A 26,287-nucleotide genomic window follows, 5' to 3' on the forward strand; every position below is an offset into this window, starting at 1 on the left:
TCTGCCCTCTCAGCTGGATGTTAAAAATCCCACGGCCACTATTTCGAAGAACATCGGCAGAGTTCTCCCTAGTGTCCTGGCCCATATTTATCACTAAAACAGATTATTTGGCCATTATCAGATTGCTGTTTGTGGGATCTTGCTGTGCGCAAATTGGCTGCCACATTACAACAGTGACTACTCTTCAAAAGTACTTCATTGGCTGTAAAGCGCTTTGGGACGTCCTGAGGTCATGAAATGGTGCTATATAAATGCAAGTTCTTTCTTTCTTTATAAATTTACCAGAAATAGCTTTTCACTGACAATGTCTCAGTAACGTTTCCGATCTGGAACAGATGGTCTGATCTAGCTGCCGAATTAGCTGCACAGTGTTTGAATCACATGCTCGGTGCGACTGGCTCAGAAATAACAGTCACAGGAAAGCCTTTATCCAGTTATTAGGTAGGAAACCTTACTACTGTTCTCATGGTACAAGCTGCCAGCGATTTGCTCCATCAGTTTCGAGCTCCCACGCCTCGCTCCACATTTAATTTACAGGAGAGGTGAGATAGGTATCGGAGAGTTTAGCACAAGGCCCGCCAAGCAGCTCCTGCTCCCGACAGAAGCGCTGTGCCATTCGATGATTGCAGCATACCGGTTTGGCACAGAGCAGACGTGTGACTGCACTGGGCACCATCTCACTGTGCTCTACCTTTCTCCGCACTCTCTCACTCCACGTTGTTTGCTGTGTAGTCACACAGCAACATCACACCAGCCCACCCCAGATAAAGTGAGAAAGAATTTACATTTATATATCACCATTCAGGATGTTCCAAAACACCTTACAGCCAATGAAGTACTTTTGAAGTGTAGTCACTATTGTAATGTAGGAAACTCAGCAACCAATTTGTGCACAGCAAGATCCCACAAACGGCAATGGGATAATGACCAGATAATCTGTTTTTTTAGTGATGTTGGTTGAGGGATAAATATTGGCCCCAGGACACCGGGGAGAACTCCCCTGCTGTGCTGTGGGATCTTTTACGTCCACCTGAGAGGGCAGAGGGGGCCTCGGTTTAACGTCTCATCTGAAAGGCGGCACCTCTGACAGTGCAGCACTCCCTCAGTACTGCCTACATCGTGAATATTGTCAACGCTTCAAACTCTTAGCACAACTTCTGTCGTTGCTTCGGACTGGACTTGACTGAAATCTGTAATTGAGGTGGCAGCATTTTGGTGAACACAGGAGCCACATCGACCCTGTTGATTGTCAATGCTTCTGCTTTTAAGCTCTTGCATTGCCTCCATGCCTGCCACAGGAGCAGCATTGGGAGAATCATGTATTACATGGAATTTACAGCACAGAAACAGGCCATTCGGCCCATCTGGTCCATGCCGATGTTTATGCTCCACACGAGCCTCCTCCCACCCTATTCATCTCACCCCAGTGATGGATATTAAATTACCTGCAGTAATACATCAGCTGCATCAGAAGTAAAACTTAAGAGCTGAAAGCTGGGCCTTGCGTTAATGTTAAGTCAGGCCTTGCTCACGTGCCACAGCACTCAGTCAGTGTCTCAAAGCCCGGGTTCAATTGCACAGGGATTACGAGCTGTGACCTCCAGGTCCACGTTTGACTCGTCGTCCGGTCCCCGTTCACAGAGTGAGAGAGTGGTCAGAGCTACACGCCTACTGCCCACGGCCTCTGTCAGGGGATATGTGACCCAGGATCGACTCGGAGATAGACAAAGTAAAATTTAAAAACTTCGATTTACCGGAGGCAACGCTTCAAGCTTTCATTGTAAAGAGTCAGGTTGTTAGAAATGTTACAAAGGGGCAAGAGACAACCTTGTACATTACCAGGCCGTTCATTCCTGAGAGAGTGGGTAATCTCTGCTCCAGCTGTATTTACGTTGCAACCTACCCTTTAGAACACTAGCCTGACTGACAGGCCTGTTAAATCAAATAGCCAAAAGGTACATTCTACACATCTGGCATTAATACACAAACTTTCTGAAACTAAAGAGCATAATTTGCCCTTTTGTCTCCCCACCAGCTGTTTGATCTTGCACTGTAAACACTAACAGATTCTTTAAGTGTGTTTCCATATGTCTTGTTACACAGTTTCACCTGTCCTGTCCCTCCCAGCACTAGAAGATCCCACGGCCACTATTCGAAGACGAGCAGGGGGAGTTCTCCCCGGTGTCCTGGCCACTACTTATCCCTCAACCAGCATCACTAAAACAGATTATCTGGTCACCAGCACATTGCTGTTTGTGGGATCTTGCTGTGCGCAAATTGCCTGCCGCGTTTCCTACTTTACAACAGTGACCGCACTTCATAAACACTTCAATAGCTGTAAAGCGCTCTGGGACGTCCTGAGGTCACGAAAGGCACTACCACAGGGAGTGGTTGAGGCGAATAGCATGGATGCATTTAAGGGGAAGCCGGATAAACACATGAGGGAGAAAGGAATAGAAGGTTATGGTGAGAGGGTGAGACGGAGACAGGTGGGAGGAGGCTGGTGTGGAGCATAAACACCGACACAGACCAGTGGGTCCGAATGACCTGTTTCTGTGCTGGGAATTTTATGTAATTCTATGTAGTTATCCAGTGAAGTGATGCCCCCATAGCAGAATACCCTTATTGTCGAGGCTTCCGCATAAGGAATGGCCTATTGAGTGAAGTACTGGAGGGCTAATGGCAGCTGTGGAACCATAAGTTGGCACCTCAGAGAAGGGGAGAAATTGTGGTGGGTCAGGAGGAATTAAAGAGCTGAAAAATGGAACTCAGAATGCAAAGTCTGAATAAACGCTGCTGTCCATTGTTTTTGCAATTTTTTTTTGGAAGGTTTGTGGATCCTCGAATTACATCGAATCTACAGCACAGAAACTGGCCATTCGGCCCAACTGGTCTGTGCTGGTGTCTAAGCTCCACACGAGCCTCCTCCCTCCCTACTTCATCTCACCCTATCAGCATATCCTTCTATTCCTTTCTCCCTCATGTGTTTATCCAGCTGACTCTTAAATGCATCGATGTTATTCACCTCAACTACTCCATGTGGTAGTGAGTTCCACATTCTCACCACACTCTGGGTAAAGAAGTTTCTCCTGAATTCCCTATTGGATCAATTGGCATTTTGAGTTTTACATCATTCAGAGCAGACGATATGCCCTTGCTTGACTTGACTCTGTTACCACCCTTCAAGCCTCCGTCAGGGCCCAGCAATTTATCAGTACAGACTGAAAGTGACTGGCAGTGTTTGTCTGTTCCCAGCCTTTCCGGCTGATCTGTATCAGCACAGCTCTGCTGTGATGTGGGTTATTTGTTATCATCTCCCCAGGTATCTGATGCCCCTTTGTGTGTAACGGGAATGAGAACCACAGATACGGGCTGGGATAATTGAGTGCAATTCCTGAGGGGCCGGCCGGTGGGGGGGGGGGGGGCGCGGAGGTACGTTTTATATCAGGGGCTGGCAATATCTAGAGCGGATCTCAAACTGTCTTCAGAGAGCAGTAGGTCACAGCTCCCAGAACAATCATCGCTGCAAAGCCACAGGAAGTAGTTTGTAGCATTTTAAGGAACAGGCTCCACAATTCAGTTCCAAACACAGGAGAAGTCGCCCTCAGATTGTATGTGGAGAGAGGCTAAACTTTCATATGAAGATTAAACGTCTTTCTCACAGACTCACAGGCATGTCCTCTGACTGACTATTGTGGACCTTGTTGAGGTCATGCCAGGTAAAGAAAGACTTGCATTTATATAGCGCCTTTCACGACCCTCAGCACGTCCCAAAGCGCTTTGCAGCCAATGAGGTACTTTTTGAAGTGAAGTCACTGTTGTAATGTAAGAAACACGGCAGCCAAAATGCGCACAGCAAGATCCCACAAACAGCAATGTGATAATGACCAGATAATCTGTTTTAGTGATGTTGGTTGAACGATAAATATTGGCCCAGGACACCGGAGAAAACTCCCCTGCTCTTCTTCGAAATAGTGCCATGGGGTCTTTTACATCCGCCTGAAAGGGCAGACGGGGCCTCGGTTTAACACCTAATGCGAGAGATGGCACCTCTCCCAGCACAGCGCTCCCTCAGTACTGCACTGGGAGTGTCAGCCTAGATTTTATGCTCAAGCCCCTTGGGGTGAGACTTGAACCCATGACCTTCTGATTTAGAGGTGAGAGTGCTACCCACTGAGCCACGACTGATAACCTATTAACTGAATGACTTTATTACGTTAACGTATCAAATAAGAAATAAAGAACATTTTTCAGTGTATATTGTCCAGCTCACCTGAAAGTGCTGGCTCTCGTTATGATATGATTCCACAGGCATTGGTCTGTCTTTGGTATCTTGCCCAACTGGTCACTCTTCTTGTGTGAGCCTAGACAGTGAATGCCAGTCAGCTATTTGACCACAGAAGGCATCACAGCAAGACACAATCTTGTCCTCACCTGCCAATGAGCACCTGCCTCTGGATAGTGATCGGGAGGTACTGATTGTTTTTTTGTTTTGGGATGATGAGGGTAATTGAGATCACCTGAGGTCAGGTAATTCAACACAGACTGGGAATTGAACCTGGAAGCTTCTGGTGGCTCGCTGCTCCAACTCTGACCTCTTGCGTACTCCCTTTGTTCCACCATTGGCGGCCGTGCCTTCAGCCGTCTAGACCCTAACTCTGGAACTCCCTCCCTAAACCTCTCCGCCTCTCTCTCCTCCTTTAAGACGCTCCTTAAAACCTACCTTTCTGATCAAGCTTTGGGTCACCTGTCCTAATATCTCCTTATGTGGCTCGGTGTCAAATTTTGTCTGATAATCGCTCCTGTGAAGCACCTTGGGACGTTTTACTACGTTAAAGGCGCTATATAAATGCAAGTTGTTGTTGCTGTATTGGGTAATAACTTTGGGTGTAGAGGCATCACGTGACCTTACCCACTTAACGATGAGCTCCAGGTCGGATTTCACAATTATGGCATTGCATCAAGGGAAGCCTTGCAAACAAAAGCAGCTCATGCTGCTCTGTGAAGAAGTGTTTCCCTCACCTATCGGGGATGCTAAGTGGTGACGTTGTGTGGAAAGAAACAAGCTGTTTAAAGCTGAGCCAAGGACTTTGAGGGGAGTTTTGCACCAGTGTACTGTCAGCTGGGTGATTGCCAGGCAGCTGCACTGATTGGCGACTCATTCACCACTTATCAAGATGAGGATTAGCTCCCATCTCTGGTGCCTCGATACACAGAGTGCAAGAAAAAGAAAGAACTTCCATTCACAACCTCAGGATGTCCGAAAGCATTTCAAGCCAACCAAGTACTTTTTGAAGTTGCGCACAGCAAGATCCCACAAACAACAGTGAGGTGATGACCAAATCATCTGTTTTTAGTGATGTTGGTTAAGGGATTAATATTGCTCGGGGCACCAGGGTGAACTCCCCTGCTCTTCCTCGAATAGTGGCATGGGATCTTTTACATCCACCTCAGAGGTCAGACGGGTTCTCAGTTTACCGCGTCATCCGAAAGACGGCACCTCCGACAGTGCGGCATTCCCTCAGTACTGCACCGGGAGCGTTAGCTTGGATTATATGCTCAGGTCGGGTAAGTACAAGGTAAGAACTTATTGAACTGCCCAAAATAGTGGGTGCGTTTAATACGTTATAAGCGGCACCTTTGTAACTGACTCCTATGGTCATGGCAAATGGTTAGCCCACTATAGGCGATTGCTGATGATAAGCATAAGTGGTGGGGACTGTATTGGGCCAGAGAGACAAAAAAAAACCACAGGAGAACCCACCCCACACCCCCACAACCCACCCCTCTTCCGAAATGTGGAGATCTGGTGAGGGCAGCAGTGAACTTAACTCTGTTTCCTCACCATCAAACAGCCCGACACACTCGCGACCTAGGCTCAAACTGACCCCTGGGGTGAGGTTTAGGAGGGGGAGGCTGGTAGTTCACACTTCACGCACAATGAATAGGTATTTTTTTTTGGAGGGCAGTGACTGTTGTTATGTAGGCAATTGTAGGAGTCGTTTTTGCACACAAGCAAGATCCCCCAAACAGGAATGCGATCAGTAACCAGTTAATTTTAATGTTGGTTGTGCCAGGATTGCAGGAGAACTCCCTGCTCTTATTGGAATGGTGCCACTGGACTTTTAAGACCCAGCTGAACAGGCAAACCTCAGCTTTAACGTCCCGTTCAAAGGACACAGCAGGTCCAACAATCCCTCGGGACCTCTCCACTGGAGTGTCGGTTTAGATTATGATATCTTCCTTCAGTTGGAGAGAGAAAGTGAGAGAAGCTGGTTTGGGGTGGGTTTGTGGGGGCCTGTGGAAAGCATTGACGAGTGCCCTGCCCTCCTGCTGTTTCAATTAACCGCTTGATGTCACTGGATTAACCGCATTAAGCTTGTGGAGCCACTGGGAGCTTTCTCTGCTTGCTCATCCCATCTTCAGGAAGTAATAAGCTTGTCCCTTTTGGAAGCTCAGCCTGCCAAGCTGTCCGCTGGGGAACCCTGTGCGATTTTTCCTCGGATGCCCTTGCCTTTCACAGACCGTGCCATCCAATGTTTAGGTCGGTGGACAGGGATTGAAAAAACGGACAGGAAATGGTCGGGCGGAGTTGGTGATTTGTAGCAGCAAGCTCTGTTTGGGGGCTCCTTAACTCTTTCAGGTACTCGAGAATGTGCATTAATGGAAGCTGTGTTAAAGCTTTTGTTATAATGACTTGTGTTGCAGCTGTTATAAAAAGAAAGAGCTTGTATTTATTTAGCCCCTTTTCACGACCCAAAGCGCTTTACAGCCAATGAAGGATTTTTGAAGTGTAGTCACTGTTGTAATGTAGGAATCGCAACAGCCAATTCGCGCACAGCAAGATCCCACAAACAACAATGAGATAATTGGTCTTTAAAAAAACAGACTAACTAATCGTTCGTCTCATTTGCTGTTTGTGAGTTCTTGTTTTGTGTAAATTGGCTGCCGTGTTTGCCGACAAAACAACAGTTAGGAACGTCTGACCAGGAGGAGGCCATTCAATTAGCCTCTCGAGCCTGTTCCGCCATTCAATTAGATCATGGCTGATCTGTATCTTAACTCCATTTACCTGCCTTGGTTCTGTAACCCTTAATACCCTTGCCCAACAAAAATCTATCAATCTTCAATTGACCCCCAGCCTCACCAGCTTTTTGGGGGAGAGAGTTCCAGATTTCCACTCCCCTTTGTGTGAAGAAGTGTTTCCTGACATCACCCCTGAACGGCCTGGCTCTTAATTTAAGGTTATGCCCCCTTGTTCTGGACTCCCCCCACCGGAGGAAATAGTTTCTCTCTATCTACCCTATCAAATCCTTTAATCATCTTAAACACCTCAATTAGATCACCTCTTAATCGTCTATATTCAAGGGAATACAAGCCGAGTCTATGTAACCTGTCCTCGTAATTTAACCCTTTTAGCCTTGGTATCATTCTGGTGATTCTGCACTGCACCCCCTCCAAGGCCAATATATCCTTCCAGAGGTGCGATGCCCAGAACTGAATGCAGTATCTCCAGATGGGTTCTAACCAGAGCTCTGTCCAGCTGTAACATAACTTCCTCCCCTTTGTATTCCAGCCCCCTTGAGATAAAGACCAACATTCCATTAGCCTTTTAAATTATTTTTAGTACCTGTCCACTAGCTTTTAGTGATTTCTGTACTTAGAAAGTTGCTATATAAATGCAAGTTCTTTCTTATATGTGAGGCCTAAGTTTTAGGTTTTATCTTATTACCAGGGTATAAACATACACTAAATAATTGCCAATGTTGACTTGAGAGCAGGCAGTTTAATGGATTGTTATCACGTGTGTGGGAACAAGAGATACACGCCTCTGATCTTTCATGTCTCCCAATGTGACCTCGATAAGATGATGCCTGCAAGCAAAATAACTCAAAAATTGACCTTATGTATCATTGAAATCTATGGACTAGTTCTCTCAAAGTTTAATGTTCTTTCTTTTTGAAGTTAAACTCGATCAAAGAAACCATGTCAGAACCAGCCCGGGGCAATGCGTATCTCTGAGAGTCCCATTTACACAGTCATCCCTCTCTGTCTTTTCCCTGTTTTTTTTTCCCTCTCTGTTTTACTCATTCCTCCACTTTTTGTACCGTCCTCACTTTTTTTCTCCCTTCTTTCTTCCCCTATAAAAGACAAATTCTGTGATCTCTTCGTGGCCTGTTTGATTTCTGCGGTGCCTCTTTGTTATCTCCCCATGTCCAAGTCAGGGTGGTGTGTGATTTGAGGGGTAACTCGGAGGTGATGGTGATTCCACAAAAACTTCTGCTCTTGTCCTTCTCAGTGGTAGAGGTCGAAGGGGAGGGACCGTGGTGATTTGCTGCAGCCCGTCCTGTAGATCGAACATAACGCAACCACAGTGTGCGTGGGTGACAAAGTGGGGGTGGATATTGGCCCAGATCTCACTGGAGTGGGGCATCTCGCGGCGTGCCCCATTATTTAGACTTTTTCCGTCACCCTTCAGCTCGAAATCTTATTGTGCTGCCAGAGATCTGTATGTGTGTGGATTCTCAGTGAGGACTACGCCAGAAGGCTGTGGGATCCTGCACAGCTGGATGTTCTGCCGTCATTTCCCGTCTACACCGACAGATGCAGAATGGCGACTGGGGTGGGACAATTGCCCATGGCGCCAATCCCTCGCGAGGGAATCTCTGCCTTCTTAAAATTAGAGCCAGGTCGTTCAAGAATGAAATCAGGAAGCACTTCTTCACACAAAGGGTAGTGGAAATCTGGAACACTCTCCCCCAAAAGGCCGTAGATGCTGGGGAAGGGGTGGGGGCGGGGAGGGAGGGTCAGTTGGAGCCTTCAAGACTGAGATCAATGAAATCATAGAATTTTGCAGCACATAAGGAGGCCATCTGGCCAGGTCTCTGAAAGAGCTCTCCACCTCATCTCATTCCTCTGCTCTTGCCCCATAGCTATTAAAATTGTTTCTTTTTTCAAATGCTTATTCCCTTCCCTTCTAACAGCTATTACGAATTTCTAGATTTTTGTTGGGTAAGGGTATCGAGGGATATGGATCAAGGGTGGGTAAATGCAGCTGAGGTACAGATCAGCCATGATCCGACAGAATGGCGGAACAGGCTCGAGGGGCTGAATGGCCTCCTCCTGTTCCTAATGTACCTAACTTGGAGGGAAAGATTAATAGATGGGCAAAACTGGAGCTCTGCAGGAGCTGGAGAGGATGCGTGGCTGGTGTGGAAAACATGAGTGTTTTAGACTGTGTGAGCCTGGCCACCCCTCACACCGAACACAAAACACACACAGCTTCACAAATAAAATCTTCCATTCCGTAATCACAAATCCACCCCTGCAACAATCGTTCGCACGTCTTGTCATCGGTGAGTTTAAGTGTGTGAAATGTTCCCTTTCACAGGTGCTGATCAATGGGGACACATCACGCAGGGCAAAATTTAACAGGCAGAGAAAGGCTGGAAATATTCAAATGACACTCGATTTTTTTATTTGTTTAAAAACAATGATACTGCCCACACTCTAATCGCGAATCTCTGTAATTACAGCCCCAGGCCACATTTCCTGCAATAATAAAAGTGGAGGCACCGTCCTTTCCCTGTCATTAGTGCGGGCTGTGTAACTAAAGATACAGATCAGAGTTGACAGAGTGGAGACGGAGGCGGTGATTGGAGAGAGGTTATAGTCTTCACTGAGTATTAAACAAGGCCCAGTTTAGACACCAACAGCATCGGCTCCCAAAACTGCTTTCGGGTTCGGAGTCGGCTATTTCGTTTGTTGCCCTCAGGCAGCGTTGGTCCGTGTTTCGAGAGAGCCCATTCTTGTTCAGTCCAGGGAGCTCGTCTCAGGGTCTGTTTCTGTGATGTGTCTGGTGCGATGATCCACGACGGGGCGGGGGGCGGGGGGATCTGAAAAAATTCACTAAATCTGAAAAATTACACATGGAATGATAAATGCTGCACAGACCCAGGGAGTAACAGTCTCTTGGGTTAGTTTTTGATGACGAATGTTATCTGTTCTGAAATATGCGCTGCCTGAAGGGGTGGTGGAGGCAGATTCAATCATGGCTTTCAAAAGGGAATTGGATAAGTGCTTGAAGGGAAAAAAATTTGCAGGGCTACAGTGAAAGAGCGGGGGAGTGGGACTAACTGGATTGCTCTTGCAGAGAGCCGGCTCGGGCTCGACGGGCCGAATGGCCTCCTTCTGTGTTGTAATCATTCTGTGATTCTATGATACAGTATTCTGGGAATTAATGTTGCCTTATGTTTGATTGGGTTTGCGATCTCTGCCGACCTTGCTCGTTGTAAATTTTGCTGCTGCAATTTGCACAGTGTCAACAGCTCTGATTCTGGGCAATGGGTTTTAAAGCAGTAAATTCCATCCAGGTTCTGATAATGTTCTAAACTAGAGAGATCGGGAGAGAGAGAAACAGAGAGAGAGAGAAACCAATAGAGAGAGAGACATACAAGCAGACCAATAGAGAGATGGACAAGAAGAGAAAGAGACAGACGGACCAAAAGAGACAGTCAGATTGAGAGAGAGAGAGAGAGAGAGAGAGAAAGAGAGAGACTATGCCAAGAATGCATCTGGAGGGTTTACTGCTGAATTCACCATGCATGTACGATGATGGTATGTGGAGTTAGATCACAGCTCAGCCATGATCTTATCAAATGGCGGAGCAGGCACGAGGGGCTGAATGGCCTACTCCTGTTCCTATGTTCCTATGTGCCTGTGATGCTCATTCAGTGAGCGGGAGCGCAGTGATTTTTGAAGCTGGAAGTTCACTGGCAATGTAAAAACACTTTTGTATCCTGGCATCTCCGCTTTGTAACCCGTGGGGGGCTTCTCGCCAACTGACCTCCAGTCCATGAGAAAGAAAGAAAGAGGAGAGAACTTGCATTTATATAGCGTCTTTCACATCCTCAGGATGTCCCAAGGCCCTTCACAGCCAATGAGTTACTTTTGAAGCGTAGCCACTGTTGTAATGTAGGAAATGCAGCAGCCAATTTGCGCACAGCAAGATCCCACAACCAGCAACTTGATAATGACCAGAGATTCTGTTTTCAGTGGCGTTGGTTGAAGGATAATTATTGGCCCAGGGCACCAGAGAGAACTCCCCAGCTCTTCTTCAAATAGTGCTATGGAATCTTTTACATCTACCTGAGAGGACAAAAAGGACCTCGGTTTAGTGTCTCATCCAAAAGTCAGCACCTCCGACATTGGGAGTGTCAGCCTGGATTTTGTGCTCAAGTCTCTGGAGTGGGACTTGAACTGATGATCTTCTGACTTAGTAGGTATGAGTGCTACCCACTGAGCCAAGGCTGATTATCCTTGATGAGTGGTGTGCACATGGATGTTGGTGGAGACAGGGCAGGGCTGAGCTTTGTCGTCAAATAATCCACCAGCAACTTACTGCCTGGACTCACACATGGAGAATGGCCACTAGAATGGGGCAAGAGAGGGCATTCGGCTCCTGAGAAGCTGTAACCTGTTGAGAATTTGCCCCTTCAGGAGGGGGGGTAGGGGAGAAGACTCAGATGAAGAGGCTTTACCGTCAGAGGGTGTGACTGGGAGGAGGATGAATCCAATAAGAGTGACTTGCGGAGGCCTGCAGCAGGAGATAGGTCACTTCTGAGTGACACTTGGAGCCATAAATAAAACGTTATGACATTAAAAAATAATCGGCAGTGCAGTTGTGGGCTGATTGCTTCCGGACTTGAGGTCGTGCTGCAGTTTCTATATTGGTGGAGCATATCTCCCCATTTATCTTTCATGGAATTCAAAGTTATAATGCAATGGAGACAGCAGTTTTTTTTTTAAAAGAAAAATCCCCAAGCACTGTTGAAGCCCCGAGGGTTGTATTTTTTACACTCTTGTGGTGAGTGAGCTGGTAAATGCTTAACATTCTCAATTCCAGAGGCACCGGAGCCAGAATGAGGATCCAAGGAACCATTTTCGATTGTTTTCATTTACCCCTCCCCCCACCTAAAATGTTCTCCCCATCTCTCCTAAAAGGCATTGGCTGTTATCGGGGTACAGTTCCACAGACACTGGCTGTTATCGGGGTACAGTTCCACAGACACTGGCTGTTATTGGGGTACAGTTCCACAGACACTGGCTGTTATCGGGGTACAGTTCCACAGACACTGGCTGTTATTGGGGTACAGTTCCACAGACACTGGCTGTTATTGGGGTACAGTTCCACAGACTCTGGCTGTTATTGGGGTACAGTTCCACAGACTCTGGCTGTTATTGGGGTACAGTTCCACAGACTCTGGCTGTTATTGGGGTACAGTTCCACAGACACTGGCTGTTATTGGGGTACAGTTCCACAGACACTGGCTGTTATTGGGGTACAGTTCCACAGACACTGGCTGTTATTGGGGTACAGTTCCACAGACACTGGCTGTTATTGGGGTACAGTTCCACAGACTCTGGCTGTTATTGGGGTACAGTTCCACAGACACTGGCTGTTATTGGGGTACAGTTCCACAGACACTGGCTGTTATTGGGGTACAGTTCCACAGACTCTGGCTGTTATTGGGGTACAGTTCCGCAGACTCTGGCTGTTACTGGGGCACAGTTCCACAGACACTGCCTCGCCGATCGTTGAGGGGGGGGGTGGAAATGAAAGGTCTGCCAGTGGGTGGGAAGATTTTCATGGGACCAGGAGAAGCAATGGGGTACTGGGGAATCACCCCCAGTAGCTTTAACCTAATAAAACACCCCAAAAGACTACATCAGGGTGGAAATAATGAATCACTGAGCAATGGTGGGAGTAGGGTGGTGAAAATAAGGTTTTAAGGAGACTTTTGGAGGAGAAGAGAGAGGTAGCGAGGGAGCGGGGGAGCTCGGGGTAAGTGTTTAAGAGCGACTGGAACGGGCACTGACTTGCAGACAGCCACAGAGGGAGGTAACCTGTCAATTTTAAAATTAAAGAGTCTCTTTTGAAGCCTGCTATTTTTTTTTAAAAAACTATTTATCCTTTTGCATCTGATCGTTTAGATTAGAAACTGCCCCAGATCCGACTCTCTGAACAGAATTCCACGGCAGAATTAGGCAGATTGAACTCTCTCGGCCCCTTAGATGTTAATAGTGACAAGGTGAACCCGTGCTGCTGGACCATTCTGGTCACATTAGGGCCTTAATTGACTCAAACGTGCTTTTGTCACTGTGTTAGCCTGCAGCACTGAAACCTCGCTGAACACACACCTTCTGAGCTGAGTGCTGTCTGGTTTTATGTACTCTGGTGTTCGTTTGGCGACGCTATGGTTAAACTCAATAGACCTTCGGTGACTTGAGGTTCGGAGGGATGGGCTAGTTTTACGGGTCTGTGCTATGAACTCAGACCCCTGTCCACTTCCACTGCAGACCCCCCAGACCAGCCCAGACCACAGATGCAGATGTCTACTGCCCACAGTCTTGTGGCTCAGTGGGTAGCCCTCTTGCCTACTGAGTCAGAAGGTTGTGGGCTCAAGCCCCACCTCAAGGAACTTGAGCACAAAATTAACGGCTGACGTTCCCAGTGCAGTACTGAGGGAGTGCTGCACTGTCAGAGGTGCCGCCTCTCAGATGAGATGTTAAACCAAGGCCCTATCTGCCCACTCAGGTGGATGTAAAAGATCCCATGGCACTATTTCGAATAAGAGCAGGGGAGTTCTGCCCGGTGTCCAGGCCAATATTTATCCCTCACCCAGCAATCATGAAAACAGATTATCTGGTCATTCATCTCATCTGATGCTTGTGGGACCTCGCGTTCCCGACATTACAACAGTGACAGCACTTCATTGCCTTTCTTTCCCTTCCTACTTCTCCTGCCGACCCACCCTCCCTTATGTGGCTCGGTATCAATTTTTTGTCTAATTACGCTCCTGTGAAGCGCCTTGGGACGTTTCACGATGTTAAAGGCGCTATATAAATGCAAGCTGTGGTCGTTGAGGTGGCTGAAGGCGAGGGAGGCAACCATAACAGTAAATGTACATTCCATAATATTTAAGGTAACAGGAACCTGTGTTTCTCTGTTTAAACTGATTCAGTCTAACACTTCTCTCCTCCCAGTGATGGTCCCTGGCAGCCCTCTTACTGCAGCTCAAACCTCATTTCTGACAGATCGTTGCCTTTTATTGATGTACCTTCAGTCATTGCCCACAGTTCATGCTTCAATCGAGCAGCTCGCTACAAATAGGAGATAGGAACATTTGGAACAGGAGGGGGCCGTTCAGCCCCTCGAGCCCTGCTCCGCCATTCAGTTAGATCACGGCTGACCTGCTCCTCAACCCCATTTACCCGCCTTTGCTCCTTACCCCTCGATAATCTTACCCAACAAAAGTCTTGGAAGCTCCAATTGGCCCCCAGCATCCACAGCCTTTTGGGGGAGAGAGTTCCAGATTTCCACTCCCCTTTGTGCGAGGAAGTGCTCGCTTCTGCTGCCTTCGGTGATGTGCCGGGAGAGAACGTGGGCAGCAGCTTGACCAGGAACCTGCCGTCTCACGTCCCCTGCACTGTTTAAACATTCCTCGCCCTTTGACGAACTCCAAGTCCTTTTCACGTCCAGGAGGGAATTTTGACAACACTTCATTTTAAATTGGTGCTTTCAGATCTGATAACTAATCTATCGGTGGTTTAATAGTGCTCAAGAGCATTAATATAAATAATTAACTAGCGTTTTAATATTTTACAGAGCTTGTTTTGACACCCTGATAGGATTTCAGTTAAAATGGGAATATAATGGTTGTAAATATTTGGTAACAGTACACCGTACTTTGACAGTAACGTAGAATTTTTTTTCTCTCCAGTTTGTTCTCCCCTCCTCCTCTCATGAAGGAGCTGATGGTTACTGGGTACAGTGCTGGCAGTATCGTGCTCACGAGCCTATTCTTTATGTGTGAGCCTGGATCATTGGCAGAGTATTCGAACGTGGGTCAGAGTTAACATTTGAACACACAAAATTGACGGGCAGGAAAAGGCCAGCTGGTCCATCAAGCCTGCCCCACACGCCATGATGGCCGGAGCATCGTAACTAAACGCCTCCTCCCTCCGTCCTTCCCTTTCCCTCCTCCCCCCCCCTCCTCCGCAGCCGTGTAATCTCCTGGGAACCAGAGAAAAAACCCAGGGCCAATAAAGAGAAAAAATAATCTGGGAAAATTCCTCTCCGACCCCCCCACCCACCTCAAGCGATCGAAACCAGACCAGGAGGTCACATGGACTAATCCCTGGGCCTTTCCTCACCTGATTTCCACACACGTGTGCAGTTTCTGTGGAGGGGGTCGTCGGTGAGCGATCAAGAGCGGGAACCCCGACAGATTTCCCCTCCCCCTCTTTAGTCTCGGTGCACTGAGGCCAACTGTAGCACTCAGCCAATCCCCCCGACTCAGATCAGCTGACTCAGCAAAGACGGTGAATCGAATGCAAAGACCGTCCCTCTAGCGACCCGTCCACATTTAAAACCTGATCGGCTTAAAACAGAGCCGCATCAATTTTAAATTCTTACAGGTCCCGTTAATGCCCAGTATTCAAAATGTGAGATGATGGCAGGCACTGGGGAAAAGAAGAAAGAAAAAAGACGTGCATTTATGTAGCGCCTTTCACGACCACAGGAAGAGCTTTGCAGTCACTGTTGCAATGCAGGAAATGCAGCAGCCAATTTGCGCACAGCAAGATCCCGCAAACAGCAATGCGATAATGACCAGGTCATCTGTTTTAGTGATGTTGGTTGAGGGATAAATATCGGCCAGGACACACCGGGGAGAACTCCCTCCCCTGCGAAATATCGCCATGGGATCTTTTATTTCCACCTGAGAGGGCAGACGGGCCTCAGTTTAACGTTGCATCCGAAAGACGGCACCTCCGACAGTGCAGCACTCCCTCGAGTGTTGCACTGGGAGTGTCAGCCTAGATTTTGTGCTCAAGTCTCTGGAGTGGGGACTTAAACCTACAACCTTCCGACTCGGAGGCGAGAGTGCTGCCCACTGAGAACCACATCATGACAATTAAAGAGGAGAGAGGCTGAATGCCATGTTGGAGTTTGGGGGAAGGGTACAGAACAGTCAGGGATACAGAACCACTGGGTAGCTGCAGGCAGCACTGGTGAGGCCAATAGCTCAGTGCTGCCACTTCAAGGCTGCTTGTGGGACTGCAACTATTTCGGAAACAATGAAAGCATTTTTTTGTTTAAATTTTTATTTCTTCCCTTACTCTGAGGTCCTAAAAGCAGTGACTTGTTGCGAGAGCAACAGTGAGTTTCCAATATCTTGCTCACGGGCAATCTTTTACAAAGAACGGTGACGGGCTCCAGATTACTGTCCAGTGACACCCACATCCTGAGAACAAATTTTTAAAAAAGGAGCAGGATAGTTGCAGGTTTGATGTTCTGGCTCGTCTCATCTGGATGTTATTCTAATTGGCCTCAGTGCCTTTGCACTAAGGAAGGGTGGAAAATAATCAGCCAGGATTCCTGCGACTGATCCCTGAACTGTGATCTCAGTTGGAAAGTGTGTGTGTGTGTGTATTGATGTCAGATAAGGACATGTAGGCTCCTCTATTCTTGGTTCTCGGTTTAGTTTTCCACGATTGAAAACCAGGGCTAAAAGGACTAAATTATGAGGACAGGTTGCATAGACTGGGTTTGTCTCCCCTTGATTAAGGGGTGATCCTAATTGAGGTGTTTAAGGTGATTAAAGGGTTTGCTAGGGTAGATAGAGAGAAACTATTTCCTCTGGAGGGGGGAGTCCAGAATAAGAGGGCATAACCTTAAAATTAGATGTCAGGAAGGGGAGCGGAAATCTGGAACTCTCTCCCCTCACGGGATCCAAGGTGAGGTAGCCAATTGGATACAAAATTGGATTGACGACAGAAGACAGAGGGTGGTTGTAGAGGGTTGTTTTTCAAACTGGAGGCCTGTGACCAGCGGTGTGCCTCAGGGATCGGTGCTGGGTCCGCTGTTATTTGTTATTTATATCAATGATTTGGATGAGAATTTAGGAGGCATGGTTAGTAAGTTTGCAGATGACACCAAGATTGGTGGCATTGTGGACAGTGAAGAAGGTTATCTAGGATTGCAACGGGATCTTGATAAATTGGGCCAGTGGGCCGATGAATGGCAGATGGAGTTTAATTTAGATAAATGTGAGGTGATGCATTTTGGTAGATCGAATCGGGCCAGGACCTACTCCGTTAATGGTAGGGCGTTGGGGAGAGTTATAGAACAAAGAGATCTAGGAGTACAGGTTCATAGCTCCTTGAAAGTGGAGTCACAGGTGGATAGGGTGGTGAAGAAGGCATTCAGCATGCTTGGTTTCATTGGTCAGAACATTGAATACAGGAGTTGGGATGTCTTGTTGAAGTTGTACAAGACATTAGTAAGGCCACACTTGGAATACTGTGTACAGTTCTGGTCACCCTATTATAGAAAGGATATTATTAAACTAGAAAGAGTGCAGAAAAGATTTACTAGGATGCTACCGGGACTTGATGGTTTGACTTATAGGGAGAGGTTGGATAGACTGAGACTTTTTTCCCTGGAGAGTAGGAGGTTAAGGGGTGATCTTATAGAAGTCTATAAAATAATGAGGGGCATAGATAAGGTCGATAGTCAAAATCTTTTCCCAAAGGTAGGGGAGTCTATAACGAGGGGGCATAGATTTAAGGTGAGAGGAGAGAGATACAAAAGGGTCCAGAGGGGCAATTTTTTCACTCAAAGGGTGGTGAGTGTCTGGAACGAGCTGCCAGAGGCAGTAGTAGAGGCGGGTACAATTTTGTCTTTTAAAAAGTATTTGGACAGTTACATGGGTAAGATGGGTATCGAGGGATATGGGCCAAGTGCAGGCAATTGGGACTAGCTTAGTGGTATAAACTGGGCGACATGGACATGTTGGGCCGAAGGGCCTGTTTCCATGTTGTAAACTTCTATGATTCTATGAAAAAGCTGTTGAGGCTGGGGGGTCAATTGAAAATTTCAAAACTGAGATTGATAGATTTTTGTTGGGTAAGGGGATTAAGGGATAGGGAACCAAGAGGGGTAAATAGAGTTAAGATACCGATCAACCAAGATCTAATTAAATGGCGGAACAGGCTCGAGGGGCTGAATGGCCTCCTCCTGTTCCTATGTTCCTGATAGCCCAGTGACACTTAGGACCAGGGCTTCGAGACTAATGGGTGGAAGCTGGTGGGCTCGTGAGTTAGGAAGTTAAGGTGAGGAGGGTGAGCACTTGGAGTGAAGTTAGGAGAGGGAACGAAACCAAAAAATAAATCTCTCCATCCCCAGCGAAAGGAAAATCTCTGCTCAGTCTGCAAGGGGAATATTTGGCATTTCAGCTATTTTTGTTTTTGCTATGCTCCAGTAAACCTTTCAGAGCCTTGCCTTGACTCACACCCCCTGCAGAATCTTTCGTCTCCACAGCTAATGTTCTGAAGGTTTCCTCACGAGTGAGTAATCAGGTTACTCCTCGACAAATCATTACCTTCCATCAAAGAGGGTCACCACAAAATGGTACAACTGTAGACGTGTCTAGTCAGAGGACAGGTTGCCCTGGAAACCTCCTTTTGTTATATCTTTAATTCCGCAAGGAATTGGCAGCATTCCTGCATTTTTTTGTTCGGGATATCTAAAGGATAACTCCCCCCCCCCACCTTTTCTCTCTCTCTCTGTCTGTCTGTCTCTATGCATGCATTTGTTTCTCTCTCTCTGTCTGTGTGTCTCTCTCTGTCTGTGTGTCTCTCTCTGTCTGTGTGAGCCTCTCTCTCTCTCTCTCCCCCTCAGCCTCTTTGTGCATTTCTTTCTGCCTGTTTGTACATCTCTTTCTGTGTGTCTTTCTCTCTGCTTCTATGTATGTCTCTTGGTGAGTGTCTCTGCCTTTCTCTTTAGCTTTGCGTGTGTCTGTCTCTGTGTCTCTCTGCCTGTGTGTGGGTGTGTGTCTCTCTGCCTGTGTGTGTGTGTGTGTCTCTCTTTCTCTCTGCCTGTGTGTGGGTGTGGGTGTGTCTCTCTCTGCCTGTGTGTGTGTGTGTGTCTCTTTCTCTCTGCCTGTGTGTGTGTGTGTGTCTCTTTCTCTCTGCCTGTGTGTGTGTGTGTGTCTCTTTCTCTCTGCCTGTGTGTGGGTGTGGGTGTGTCTCTCTCTGCCTGTGTGTGTGTGTGTGTGTGTCTCTTTCTCTCTGCCTGTGTGTGTGTGTGTGTGTGTCTCTCTCTCTGCCTGTGTGTGGGTCTCTCTCTCTCTCTCTGCCTGTGTGTGGGTCTGTGTGTCTCTTCTCTGCCTGTGTGTGGGTGTGGGTGTGTCTCTCTCTGCCTGTGTGTGTGTGTGTGTGTGTCTCTTTCTCTCTGCCTGTGTGTGGGTGTGTCTCTCTCTGCCTGTGTGTGTGTGTGTGTGTGTGTGTCTCTTTCTCTCTGCCTGTGTGTGTGTGTGTGTCTCTCTCTCTCTGCCTGTGTGTGGGTGTGGGTGTGTCTCTCTGCCTGTGTGTGGGTGTGGGTGTGTCTCTCTGCCTGTGTGTGTGTGTGTGTGTCTCTTTCTCTCTGCCTGTGTGTGGGTGTGGGTGTGTCTCTCTCTGCCTGTGTGTGTGTGTGTGTCTCTTTCTCTCTGCCTGTGTGTGTGTGTGTGTGTCTCTTTCTCTCTGCCTGTGTGTGTGTGTGTGTCTCTTTCTCTCTGCCTGTGTGTGTGTGTGTGTGTCTCTTTCTCTCTGCCTGTGTGTGGGTGTGGGTGTGTCTCTCTCTGCCTGTGTGTGTGTGTGTGTGTCTCTTTCTCTCTGCCTGTGTGTGTGTGTGTGTGTCTCTCTCTCTGCCTGTGTGTGGGTCTCTCTCTCTCTCTCTCTCTGCCTGTGTGTGGGTCTGTGTGTCTCTTCTCTGCCTGTGTGTGGGTGTGGGTGTGTGTGTCTCTTTCTCTCTGCCTGTGTGTGGGTGTGTCTCTCTCTGCCTGTGTGTGTGTGTGTGTGTGTGTCTCTTTCTCTCTGCCTGTGTGTGTGTGTGTGTGTGTGTGTCTCTTTCTCTCTGCCTGTGTGTGGGTGTGTGTGTGTCTCTCTCTCTCTGCCTGTGTGTGGGTCTCTCTCTCTCTCTCTCTGCCTGTGTGTGGGTCTGTGTGTCTCTTCTCTGCCTGTGTGTGGGTGGGTGTCTCTCTCTCTGCCTACGTGTGTGTCTCTCTCTCTCTGCCTGTGTGTGGGTGTGTGTGTCTCTCTCTCTGCCTGTGTGTGGGTGTGTGTGTCTCTCTCTCTGCCTGTGTGTGTGCGTGTCTCTCTCTCTCTGCCTGTGTGTGGGTGTGTGTGTGTTTCTCTCTCTGCCTCTGTGCATCTATCTGTCTGTGTGTATCTCTGCCTTTTGTATGTTTCTCTATTTAGCTCTGTGTGTGTCTCTCTCTGTCTGTGTGTCTCTCTCTGTCTGCCTCTGTGTGTGTGTCTGTGTGTGTGTGTGTATCTCTCTCTCTCTCTGTCTCTGCGTGTGGGTGGGTGAGTCTCTCTGCCTCTGTGCATCTCTGCCTTTTGTATGTGTCTCTGTTTAGCTCTGTGTCTGTCTGTCTGTGTGTCTCTGTCTGTCTGTATTTCTCTCTCTGTCTTTCTGTGTGTCTGTCTCTCTCTGCCTGTCTCTCTCTGCCTCTGTGTCTGTGTGTCTCTCTCTCTATCTGTATGTCTGTGTGTGTGTCTCTCTCTCTGTCTGTGTGTGTGTGTGTCTCTCTCTCTCTGTCTCTGTGTGTATGTCTCTCTCTGCCTCTGTTTGTGTGTGTCTCTCTCTGCCTCTGTTTGTGTGTGTCTCTCTCTGCCTCTGTTTGTGTGTGTCTCTCTCTGCCTCTGTTTGTGTGTGTCTCTCTCTGCCTCTGTTTGTGTGTGTCTCTCTCTGCCTCTGTGTGTGTGTCTCTCTCTCTCTCTCTGTCTCTGTGTGTGTGTGTCTCTCTCTGCCTCTGTTTGTGTGTGTCTCTCTGCCTCTGTCTGTCTGACTAAAGGAACCAATTTATTTTTAGATGGTGTTGAGATAGGGTGAGGGAGGAGAGGAGGAGGAGGAGGAGGAGGAGGGAGATAGCTGGAGTGCTTTTGGAGGGGGAGGAGATCTTCAGCGAGGTCAGTGGCAATGAAACTGGATCCTCACCGAGCTCATACCAACAGAGGAATGTTCGTTGCACTGTGCTGTGAACTGGGAAGGCCAACCCCTTGAATAGAATCAGCTGCAGCCACCATCGAGGTTTAACTCCCCTCCCCCTCTTCCCCCCCTCCTTAACCAACACACACATTCTCATCCTGTCACAAAAGCTGTGTCACTGAAATTTCTACTCCCGTCTGGAGCAAGTTGGCTTGGCTTTAGAGGACTTATTTATTCAATGCTGAAAAGCCAAAGGGGGAGGGAAGAGGGAAGATTCCGGAGAAACGGTGGGATTGATTTGAATTCAGCAACACAGCACTGACCTTTTTATGGACTGAGGGCAGTGGAGGGTTTAACGTGACACGGGCGGCCTGTGCTGTCAGCCTCACGGCTCCAAACAGGAGGAAGGTGAGTGAAAAGTGTACTGACAGATTTACAAGTCTCTTCGCCTCGCTCGCTTTGTTTCTTTGTGTTTTTCCTTTTCTCTTTGTGTGTGTTTCGTTGTCTTTCTTTGTGTGGGCAGCCCTGTCCCTACATGTGTGTGTGTTCCAGTCTCTGTCTTATTTTATGCGTGTTCCTTCTCTCTGTCCTCTTTGTGCCTCTGTCTGTGTCTGTCTGTGTGTGTGTGTCTGTCTGTGTGTGTGTGTCTGTCTCTGTGTGTGTGTCTGTCTCTGTGTGTTTGTGTGTCTGTGTGTGTGTGTGTGTGTGTGTCTGTCTGTCTGTGTGTGTGTCTCTGTCTGTGTGTGTGTCTCTGTCTGTGTGTGTGTCTCTGTCTGTGTGTGTGTCTCTGTCTGTCTGTGTGTCTGTCTCTGTGTGTGTGTCTCTGTGTGTGCCTCTTTCTCTGCATTTGCTTACTTTCTCTCACTGTACCTCTTTCTTTCTCTCCCCCACTCTTCATCTGACCCTTTCTCTCTTCATGTATATCTCTGTTTCTCTTTTACTTTGTCTCTCCATCTCACTATCTCTTCCTCTATCACTGTCTCTATCCCTCTTTCTCTCTTTCTCTTTTTTTCTCTCTCGACATCTCTCTCTGTCCTTTCCTCTTTTTTTTCCTCTCTCTTTCTCTGTCTCTCTCTCCATTCTTCACACTTCAGTCTTCTATTTAGATACGGGAGCTGTAAATCCCAGTGTATCTGAAGGAGCTGTTTCCCATTTAGTTGGAGCAGACTGACGATACTGAGAGTTTGTCTGAGGCTTTGATGTGAGAAACCCAATCCACACAAACCACTGCAGAGTTCCCCCGTTCACAGATCAAATGCCAAATGATCTCAGTTCTCCATCAGCTCGCACTGGATCAATCCAACCTAAACTGAGCCAATGAACAAAAGAAACAAATGTTTAAATTGTACTGAATGTATCGGCTCTATCAATTTCCAACTACGTTTAAAAGTTCAAAGCATTTCGTTTCATTAATTTTGAACTGTTTAAAAGTGTAGTTTTAATGAAAGTAGGATGTAGCTGTCAGCATGTGAAGAGATCAGAACTTACTCCAAATGTGATGGCAGAAGAGACCTGATAGTGTGGCTCCCACTTTGTGTTGGGATTCTTACGGTGTGACTCTCCCTATCGATGGGATCGTTACGATGTGATTCTATCGATGGGATCGTTACGATGTGACAATCTCTATCGATGGGATCCTTATGGTGTGACTCTATCGTTGGGATCATTACGATGCAACTCTATCGACGGGATCATTACACTGTGGTGCCCTCTATTGATGGGATTCTTACAGTGTGATTCCCTCTATTGTTGGGATCTTTACGATGTGATTCCCTCTATGGATGGGATTCTTACGATGTGATTCCCTCTATCGATGGGATCCTTACGATGTGATTCCCTCTCGATGGGATCCTTACGATGCGATTCCCTCTATCGATGGGATCCTTACGATGCGATTCCCTCTATGGATGGGATCCTTACGATGTGATTCCCTCTATTGGTGGGATTCTTACGATGCGATTCCCTCTATTGATGGGATCCTTATGATGTGATTCCCTCTATTGATGGGATCCTTACGATGTGATTCCCTCTATTGATGGGATCCTTACGATGCAATTCCCTCTATTGATGGGATCCTTACGATGTGATTCCCTCTATCGATGGGATCCTTACGATGCAATTCCCTCTATTGATGGGATCCTTACGATGTGATTCCCTCTATGAATGGGATCCTTACGATGCGATTCCCTCTATGGATGGGATTCTTACGATGTGATTCCCTCTATGAATGGGATCCTTACGATGCGATTCCCTCTATGGATGGGATCCTTACGATGTGATTCCCTCTATTGTTGGGATCCTTATCCTTGTGCTCTTTATAAAACTGACTGAGATCTGTTTGACAATAGTTACACAGTTTTGCCATTTTACACTAAAAGTCATTGCCTGCATCGTAATTGCGGCTGATCGATGTCAATCAGTGGTGGTAGGCGGGGATGTTGCTGTCAGAGGGAGGAGCCATCTGGCTCTGAGGAGACCAGAACTATCACCTGGGAGTAGGGCGGGGGGGGGGGAGGGGATGGGGGGGAGAGGGAGACACGGAGGGACACCAGTCTACAGTCAGCTAGGGAGTGAATGAAGCCACGAGGAGACAAACGACGAGACCTGTTTACGTTGCTGGCAGTGATATTGATGGCTGGTGAGTGTTAATTCTTGCCACCAACAGTGGACCGTAGTATAAACAAGGTGAACATCACACTTCCAACAATGGCTGGGACCCAACTCTTCATGAGACCCAGACTGGAGGTGAGAGCCATGGAAATCAAACTGATTATTCCATTGGCCGAAGATTTTCTGTTGGTTTTCCAACACGCCCAATGGCTGCAGGTACATGCAGTGAAAAGGGTTCGAGCAGGACTTGGAGTTGGTGGGACTCTATGTGTCAGCTCTACTCTCCCAGAGTGCGAGCTCCAGCATTAAAGGGCCCTCCGATCAGCTCTTCCTTCCTAGTTTGCGCTGAGTGCTAAGGCCGAGAGATGACAGGCCAATAGTATAGCAGCAAATAAATAAATTGCCATTGGTATATTGGCCTCACCCCTCCCTATCTCTGTAACCTCCTCCAGCCCCACAATCCTCCAAGATCTCTGCGCTCCTCCAATTCTGGCCTCTTGCGCATCCCCGATTTTACTCACTCCACCATTGGCGGCCTGCCTTCAGCTATCTAGGCCCTAAGCTCTGGAATTCCCTCTCTGAACCTCTCCGCCTCTCTACCTCTCTCTCCTCCTTTAAGACTCTCCTTAAAACCTATCTCTTTGACTAAGCTTTTGGTCACCTGTCTTAATATCTCCTTTTGCGGCTCGGTGTCCAATTTTGTCTGATAATGACTCCTGCGAAGTGCCTTGGGACGTTTTACTACGTTAAAGGCGCTATATAAATGCAAGTTGTTGTTGTATATTCACACCAGGCTATTTTATTTGAGACATGTATGTTAATTGTTTGAGCTGTAATTGGTGTGAAGATGTTTATATTCTCTAGATTGTTGTCAAAGAGCGAGGGTTTTTCCCCTCAATTTTCTTCCCTCCTGCACAGTGTTTGACTCCTCGTTGGGCTCCAGTTCCAAAGGGAGCTCCACAGCACCTCAGCATAGTGGCTGTCTTTCGGATGAGCCATTAAACCAAGGCCCCATCTGCCCTCTCAGGTGGACATAAAAGATCCCACGGCCACTATTTTAAAGAAGAGCAGGGGAGTTCTCCCTGGTGGGCTGGCCGATATTTATCCCTCAACCAACTAAAAAAAAACAGATGACCTGGTCATTATCTCATTGGTGTTTGTGGGATCTTGCTGTGCGCAAATTGGCTGCCGCGTTTCCTACATTACAACAGTGACTACACTTCAAAACTACTTTGTTAGCTGTAAAGCTTTGGGACGTCCTGAGGTCGTGAAAGGTGCTATATAAATGCAAGTTCTTTCTTCTTATTCCGATATGATCCTTGATGGCGATTGTCATCTGTGGAGGGCAATACACCCGAGCTGACCCGGGGACTGTAACTGGCTCCCGTGCTCTCCGGCAGAGGGTTACTCTGGCGGGCGAGATAAGCTGACTCGGCAACACACCAGGGAGAGTCCCACATCTGCTCAGACCGCTGACAGTCCAGACAGCACGTTTGCAAACCCAAATTGGACCTGTGACGCTGTCGAGTTACTGAGTGTGGACCCTCACATTCCCCCTCCATCAGCTGGGCTCCTGTGAAATATAAAAATGCCATTAGATTTTGTTTCAAAAGGGAGACCAGGCTGAGGCATTGATTGAAAGTGCAAACGTCTCCTCTTATCCCTCAGCTCACAGCTCAGCTGTCAAACCCTTTTCAATTCACTGTGTTTTTTATGTAGCATCTTTAGTAAGCATTCGGTAAGAGGCCATGTTGGTTAACTAGTTTGGTTTTATATCTGTCGAGATGAAGCATGCTGTGCAATTTACATCTGGTTAAGGCTTTCTCTTTACTAAGGGGGTCAGAAGGTGATGGGGTGGATACAAATTCTGCTTCTCTTAATGTAGAAATCATTTCTATTAATATCATCAATGCCAGCGATCATCGCACAGTCGGGACTGCCTGGGTTTTACATAAATGCAGACGTAGCCACTGATTCTGCCCCTGAAGGATTGGGGAGACCATACCCTCCTATTTTTCAGATCTTATTTCGGCCGATTTAGTTTCAAAAGCAAATGTCGTGACCCAGCAAGGAACTGCACCGTGCAAATACTGAGCTATACAGACCAGCCAGGGTCCCAGGGTCAATCACCCGGTCTGTGCTGAGATGGTTGATCTCAACTAAAGCAGCAGTAGTTGTGCTGAAATTGGCTTCAGTGTTCCTGGGTTAAAGAGGGGGAAAAATTGTTTCAGGCTCTCACCACTGATCACTATCCAGAGACTCCTGCAGGAAAATATGTAGATATATAAATATATATATATGTATGTGTGTGTGCGCGCGCGCGTGTTTGTGCGTGCATGTGTGTGAGCTTGTGTGTGTACACGCCTGTTCGTGTGCACTTGCGCACAGCGGGCAAGGACAAGTTTAGTTTCCTCATGATGCCCTCCGCAGTTGAATAGCCGGGCACCGCTTGCTGTTCAGAATCGTACATGAAGAGTGATCACTTGAGCGAGGTAATAGAGGGCAGTCAGCTTCCATGGAACCATAACTGCCTCAAAGGTCAGCTGGGTCAAAATCCTGGAACTCCCTACCTAACAGCACTGTGGGAGAACCTTCACCACACGGACTGCAGCGGTTCAAGAAGGCGGCTCACCACCACCT

At 47.5% G+C, this 26,287-nt stretch overlaps 1 protein-coding gene across 13 annotated transcripts in view; it reads left to right on the plus strand.

Annotated features, from left to right (window-relative positions):
- The window catches only part of phldb1b (pleckstrin homology-like domain, family B, member 1b), a 283,632-nt gene that overhangs the window by 88,871 nt on the left and 168,474 nt on the right, over positions 1-26,287 (plus strand). The window contains exon 1 of one of the 13 annotated variants that reach the window (XM_067970874.1): positions 21,001-21,445. The exons of the other annotated variants lie outside the window; for them this stretch is intronic. The gene's annotated coding sequence lies outside the window, so the exon portion shown is untranslated. Of the gene's footprint in view, positions 1-21,000; positions 21,446-26,287 lie in introns of those variants that run through there. 13 annotated transcript variants of the gene reach the window in all.

Source organism: Heptranchias perlo, chromosome 33, assembly GCF_035084215.1.
Source record: "Heptranchias perlo isolate sHepPer1 chromosome 33, sHepPer1.hap1, whole genome shotgun sequence".
NCBI lineage: Eukaryota > Metazoa > Chordata > Chondrichthyes > Hexanchiformes > Hexanchidae > Heptranchias > Heptranchias perlo.